The sequence below is a fragment of the Simochromis diagramma genome, unplaced genomic scaffold (assembly GCF_900408965.1).
Source record: "Simochromis diagramma unplaced genomic scaffold, fSimDia1.1 OVJJ01000564.1, whole genome shotgun sequence".
NCBI lineage: Eukaryota > Metazoa > Chordata > Actinopteri > Cichliformes > Cichlidae > Simochromis > Simochromis diagramma.
This window is the reverse complement of record NW_024386886.1, coordinates 1-7,214: the sequence shown is the minus strand read 5'-3', so window position 1 is coordinate 7,214 and position 7,214 is coordinate 1. Positions and strand designations below refer to the sequence as shown.

The window sequence follows — 7,214 nt, the reverse complement described above, 5'->3', positions numbered from 1 at the left end:
TCACTTACAGGACAGACTTGACTGGGGAAAAGAAAGGGGAGAAAGAAAGAGGAAAACAGCGGAAAAGAGGGATGGGGATAAAGGGCAAAAAACAAAAAACAAAATAAGCAGACAAAAATACATATATCGATCACCTGGATCACCTGTTGAGAAAGAAAAAAGAGAAAACAAGCAGAAGAAAAAAAAAGGGCAACATAATAAACAACATCACGATGATCTGTGGGAATATCACAGTAAATACTAAATATTAAACATTATTTTTGCACGTAAGATCGACAGCGCACAGTGTGCTTTGAGGTAGGAGCCAAAAAGGGTGTAGTTTGTGTGTGTGAGCACCCGTGTGTACACCTGTGAGCATGGACACGCTTGTATTAAAAGGTTCCTTCATGTAATGATCTGCTAGAGGGTGTGGGGGGGCCACAGCCCCGTCCTCCAGGGCATGAAGCAGGTATGGAGGAGATCAAAACTCCAGACATCCAGAGGCCCCCAGAACACAAGAGACCAAGGAAGACCAACAGAGGGGCAGCTGCACCACTGTCCCAGAAAGAGCTGAGGAGAGTCCCAGATGAGGGCTCACTCAGCAGCCGCGGAGCAGAAGCCAGGGGGGGTTGCAGTGACGCGCCCGTGAGCTCCGCCGGCAGCCAGCTGTGCCAGAGTGACCGAGCCCCACCCCCAAAGTGGCCCGAGCGAGCCCCAGGCTCCATGCCCCGACAAGCAGCCACCAAGGAGTGAGCCGGTGTGTACCTGGACGCCCATCCCCGGACACAAAGAACCACCAACGCACCGATGTCTGAGGGCGTCTGCCACCGGCAGGGGGAGTGGTGGTGGGGGGAGATAGGCCTCCATACCATGGAGGGCCTGAGATGTCCCCAGAGAGGTGGTGTCTGATACCCAACCTGACATATAGACACAGACATACAGGCACACACAGATACAAACATCCATTCCCACCCTCATGCTCTCATATGCAATTACTCAACACTCAACCAACGTGGAGACAAACATAAAGAGACGCTGTACACACAATCACACTCCCCAAGTGTACTCTAAGAACCGGGTCTAGGTACCCTTGCCTCTGGAAGGGGAACTGCACCCAGACCCAGGTGGTGTTACCCTTTTCCCTGGGGTGGAGAGAAGCAGACCGCCCCGACTCGGGAGCAGCAGGGAGGCCCCACACTCCAAACCCCAGTCGGACGGCCAACTCCTCCTCCTAGCCCCCCCCGCTCCAACAGGCCGCAGAGAACGGGAGAGTGAGAGAAGACTCCAAACCTCCCTCCACCCGCTCATTGTAGTGTTGATGCATGTGTGTTCTAAGGTGCATTTAAAACCCAGGAGGGCATGGAGCTACCTGCCAGAGAGCAGCAGGTAAGCGCATAGCCCCTCCTGCTAGCCCTCAATGTCTACGTGTATTTAAAATTGAGAGGTGGGCAACGACGCCAGGGGTGAGGTGTACACCCTGATGGTCTTTTGGAGTCCGTGTAGCGTGCCCACCCCAAAGATCCTATATGTATGTGTTATGAGAGTAATGAGAGTAATGTGAATGTCTAAGTTGTGGGATAAAATTGAGGCACAGGCAGCCAGAAGGGGACAGAGGGGGGGATGCCTCCCCTGCACCCTGGTGACACACCTTTACCCCAAGGCCCTGCATGTGTGGGTGATTGTGGTGGAACGGGAAGAGGGAGGCAGCTGGAGATGGGGAGGGGCAAGTGACCCCTCCCTGAGGCCAGCTCCCCCGCTGACCCCAGTAGGCACCCCCATACTCTGCAACCTACCAGGGAAAGGGGGCCCAGGCCCATACGGACTGGGGCCCAGTTCAGCTTCGCCACCTGGCCCCACAGAGCCCGGGACAGCCCACCCAACCCCACCACAGAGAAAACTGCACCCACGCCGTGGTTTCTATTGATCTGATATTCACACACATTCATACATTTAACTTGGGGTTAGTTTAGATATTTGACATCCAGACTGTAGATGATCTGCTCTACCTCCTGAGTTACGGCCGCCTCAGTGGTGATGGAGAGGTTGACAGATGAGGTCAGACAGGACTCTCTGTGGACTGTGATATTTGCAAATGACATTGTGATCTGTAGTGAGTGTAGGGAGCCAACACGTTCTCACTCCCAACTCGTCAAACGTGTGACGCATGGTCAGGCTCCCTCTGCTGCACTTATGGACGCGCAGGGTACCCCCCTCGCGTCGGGAATTGACGTGAAGGGTCCTCCGATTGAAGAGATTGCTGCGGAAGTGCCTGTTGTCGGTATATTTAGACATTTTCCAAATCACATTGTAGTGACGTATACAGAACACAATAAATTATATAATGTAAACAACTACCTGAAAAACAGGTAGAACGATGCTTTTGTATCGTTTATTGCGTTTACGGAGGGAGTGATGTATGCTGGGTAATGGCACAGCTAGCTACTGGGTTTATTCACCCGCTTCGGCTGTTATCAGTCCATACAATGGGCCTTATTAGCACAAATCAGTCCCATAGATATGGGCCATCTCCTGCTAGATTGTTCAGAAGGTTGTTCTCATCCATCCAGATGGAGGATCACTAACAGGAGCGTGGAAGACTCCAGAATCCACTCTGGCTGGAATCCGGTGGATATGCAGTGTGTACAGGTAAGACCATTTAAACGGACAGCATTTATCGAATGACCATTAAAAGTCAGCGAGTGTCAGTAATGTTAATGTGGTTATGTTAGTAATACACCGAGTGCTAATATAACAGCTTTAAGATGCATTTGTAGATGTTATTACGTGTTTTACGTCTTTATGGTGCTAGCTTAAAGTTACGGTGTAAACGTTAGCTTATATTGGAGTAAAGCTGTTACTGGTTAAACGATGTTAGCACAGAAATATTAGCTTCTGTCATGACTGATGAAGTTACTAGTTAATAAAGTTTTCAGTAAAGTGTTTAATCGCAGCCACAGATTGACAGCAAATATCTCGATTAGCTTCAGTGCATCTGTAATAAATATGTGCAAGTTTCAGTGCTTCGTTTAAACTGTATGATACTTATACTGACCCAGGGTCAGTGTAAAATACAATCCTAGCTGTGTGAACAAAGCCTGGCTCCTTTAGTCCTGCATGACAAACCTCAGGATGCAGGTTATTATTACTCTTTCCTGCTGACACACCTGTCACACCTGAGAGTCAGCTAGAAACTTACAGTGACGTGGACATCATGCAAAGACTGCCAGACTCTGTAATACTGCAAATGATCAGTGACTCAGGTTAACACTAAACTTTAAACGGCACCTCTGTGTCTCTGTGTGCTGAACATCTAGGATTGAGTCAGGCTGCATCAGCTGAAGCTGTTATTTGTATATATCAGTATTTTTTATTCAGGTGTGGGGAAAATACGTAAGACTGCAGTGAAGCGATGCACCAGATTAATCCCTGGCCAAAGGTGTCGTACTTAAATCAGACTACTGATCCAGCCACATCAGCCTTTTGTGAGGTCTGTTTAAAGTTGACTAAAAGTGAACTGCAGGTTCCTGAGAGGTGGACTGTGAGCACAGAAACACATGTTCATACATACAGCTGCAGCAAACTTACATTAATTTTAAATAGATTTGTTACTCTGATGTCTGTCTCTGTGTTAGTCCTCTGACAGACTGGTGACCTGTCCAGGTGTGCTCTACCTATGACTACTGGGACAGGCTCTAGCCTTTTTAATAGAAATGTTCTGTTATTCTCATTTAAAGTATTTAAGTGCTTATGCATATGCTTAGTTGTGACACTGTTACTGTTCAGTGAAAGTTTCTAAAACTAGATGAACTTACTTCAGCGTCAGCAGTTTGAGAAAACAACTCCCTTTACAGGTGCTGATAAGGCCAAGGGCACAAAACAGCTTAACCATTGATCCGTTAGGTTTCATAGCGAGACACATGAAGTGTGGTAGGATCAGTTTGTAACTTCCTCCCTCTTCCTTGGAATGCATAAAGGAGTAGGAGCATCACTTCTGTGGCAGCGCTGACATGACTGAACTGTGATGTTTGATGTGTGTTGGCGCAGTAATAAATAGCTTGATCACAGCTCTTTCTGTGTTGCAGACTTTATTTAAAAAATTCCACGACACCCCCCCCCCTCCCACTGTGAACATGAATTGAATATTCAGAAGACATTTGTTTAAATAGTTCTACAAATCTGAGCTGTTGGTGTGTCCTTGGATTGTGTGGTAATAATATTAGAGCCTGCAAGCTTTCTTACTGAATCTCTACTATGAGTCATGTTACCTGAGATTAATTCTATGTTTACCTGTCAGCCTGGACGAATGTGCTGTGTGAAGGAAATTAAATTAAATCAGGTCTGAACTGCGTACATAAGGAACCTGTTCATATTTAATATGAACCAGTGATTTTTTTGATTGCTGATTCCAAGAGAGTCTTTGTGGAAATCCTGTTTGGCTTTTTGTTATTTTAATTCTCTTCTCTGTTTTCCAGAACAGTTCTCCACAGTCGCTGTCCACATGGGTCAGTGGGACAAAGAAGCACTCTGCTAATGTGTGGACTCTGACCAGCAACATCCAGCAAGACCCAGACAGCGTTTTCTATCTCCCAGCTGGAGTTTTTGTTTGTCTGTGACTGGAGAGGCAGATTTTTGTTGAGCTTCACACTTGCAGAGGTAAGTCAGTTTGCAGAGATCCCTCCCACCCTGGCTTTTATGTGCTAGATTTCTTGTCTGAAACAGTAATATTTCAGTGACTGCTGCTTATACCACAGGTTAATACACTCTACTGATCCCTGATGGGAGAATCATCAATTTTGGCAACAAAGAAGCCTGGTGGATGTTTGTTTACAGTCTGATGATGGGACATCATGCTCTGCATCTTTAAAGTTTGTCTCCTCATTATTATTCATACCCAGTAATGTGAAGTATGCTTATATCTACTATAACTGAACCAACCTGGTGCTCTTCATTTATGGAGGCTGTTGAGTCTGAATGTTGGATGTTGTGTATCTCGTGTTCTCTGGGCTTTGTTGTCCTCAGTCTTTTTGCAGGATCAGAAAACAAAACCAGGAGGCGCGTAAATGTTTCTTCTCCATGATGTTTCTTCAAATGTTTCTTCTGGATGATGATAAGACTGACACGGGATGCCACCTTTGGTCTTGTGATGAAGCAAAGCTCAGGAAGAAGTGGGATTAAATGGTACCCACATGTGTGCTGCTGAGAAGGATGTACAGGGGCACCTGCAGCCAAATCCAAGCCTCAGGTTAGTTGTAGTTGCAGAACGCTACAGGACTGAGACAGCTGAGGCATCAAATGTTTGATTAAACGGATGAAAAAGAGAAGTTTCTTCCCTATAATTATCACTTCTTAAAATCTGTAGCAACTTCAAGTCTGTCAGCGTGCTGAGCATGCTCAGAATGTGACAATATATTTTTGTTCAATATTGAATTTCTTTCAGTTGCAATTGTTAAATGAAAAAAATATATATATATTCTTATAATTTAGCAAACTAATTTATCAAAAAAAATGTACATATATCTGTATTAGTGTTAATAAATTAATTTGACACCTGTATTGAAAATACCATATTGTATTCATACAGAATCAGTATGGTATGATTGTTTGTCTGATTGCTGAAACTAAGAGCTACTTTGATCTGTTTAGATCTAAAGTATCCAAAGTTGAGCTCTGATGTTTCTTCACCCCTGTGTGTGATATGTGATTCCTACATGCTGGCAGAGCAGAGCAGCAGTTTGTGCTCACAGATGGTGACGGTGTGGAGAGACGGTGGTGTTTCCTCAGAAGAACCAGCAGAGTCACTTGCTGACTGATGCTCGTCTGCACTGCACAGAGGAAATCAACTGATCGAGGTTTGTCCAGTGACGTGTTATGAAATGTATATTTGTTTTATGCTTACAGTTATGTTTTTCTTGACAGAGGCTCTGCAGAGGTTAGACAAAGCAGAGAAAACATGTGCTTTACATTTTACTGTGATTTATTGAGATATTTGTTGCCTGATGTTCAGCAGGAATGGAGAAATAGAATCAAAGGGAGATGTTTTTGATGTTTTTGTAATGATGTAAGTAAATCTTCAATATTATTTATTTGCTTGGTTATATTAGGAGTGTTTCTGAGTGATAAGATAAGATAAGATAAGATAAGATAGAACTTTATTAATCCCTCGGGTGGGTTCCTCTGGGAAATTCGACTTCCAAAAAAAGCACAGCAACGACCGAAGTTACAGTTACAGGGGGGAGGAGTCATCATCCAGGTAAAGTGACGTAGATCAGTGGATACACTTGTCTCCCCTTTAAAGGAGACGATCCAAGTCATCCTTAAATGTTAGTGCTTTCAAATACACAAACATTTTTAAAGGACAAAAATGAACATCCAACTTTGACTGTAATACAAAATAAATCTTTGCATGTGTGTTTTCAAACTCTCAGATGGGCAGCATATCAGTCTTGGACTGTGTAATCGGCCGGAGAGCTGAATGGATCAACCAAACAGGGCATGGTACTGCCAAAAGGAAGCAGGGAAAGGGAGCGGGGGGAGGGGGAGGGGGGGAACGGCGAAGGGAAAAGGGCTGTCTTCCGCTGCTTTCATTTTCTCTCCTGGTTTCCTGCCGGTCGTGCCTTGGTCTGCTGAGTTTTCAAAAGTTCGGACCTTATGCACCGGGCCTCACACTTTCTGACCCATGCATCTCCTTCGACAGGCTCGACAGGACCCCTTTGCTTGTTCACCTCACCTTTATGCTCTCCCACTAGTCAGTGCCACATGGGTTCCGGTCTCCCCCGCACCTTGCTGCCCGTGCTTCTGTTCCTTCTGTTTTACTATTCTTACATTACACTTGTGTCCCTGACTCTACCCGTGTGTCTCTTCCGCCCATCTGCCTCTTCCCCCTCTTCACCTTCTTGCTCGCCCCCTTCTTTTTGCCTCGTTGCTCCCCCTGCGCCAGTCCCTGTCCCCCTTGTCTCTTTCCCCTCCTTCCTTTTTGCTTTTCCCTTTCTCCCCCTTTCCTTCTTCCCGCCCTCCCCCCTCCCTTTCCTTGGGCCCCCTCTCCCCTCTTCCATCCGGTTGTTCCTCCCCCCCCTCCCTTAACACCATTCGTCCCAGTATACTCTCCGTTTCACACATGCCATCCTTATTTTCTTCTGACGGTTTTCTCCCCTTTCCCCCCACTCTCTCCCGCCCTTTTGTTACTTCCCTTGGCAGGTTCCTGTGATCGAAAACCATTGCCCTTTGTTCGCGTCTTT

General features: G+C 45.9%; 1 long non-coding RNA gene across 8 annotated transcripts; it reads left to right on the top strand.

Annotated features, from left to right (window-relative positions):
* The first annotated feature begins 2,103 nt into the window (after window positions 1–2,103).
* Window positions 2,104–6,445, top strand: LOC120734723. 8 transcript variants are annotated; one of them, XR_005696091.1, is made up of 7 exons: window positions 2,104–2,257; window positions 2,547–2,625; window positions 3,341–3,415; window positions 4,457–4,632; window positions 4,731–5,221; window positions 5,698–5,828; window positions 6,081–6,096. It is a non-coding gene; the product is annotated as an uncharacterized LOC120734723 (long non-coding RNA). The 8 variants fall into 8 exon arrangements; XR_005696088.1 differs by having other exon boundaries at window positions 4,452–4,632; XR_005696087.1 differs by lacking the exons at window positions 3,341–3,415; window positions 6,081–6,096 and adding an exon at window positions 6,405–6,445 and having other exon boundaries at window positions 4,452–4,632.
* Window positions 6,446–7,214: the final 769 nt, after the last annotated feature.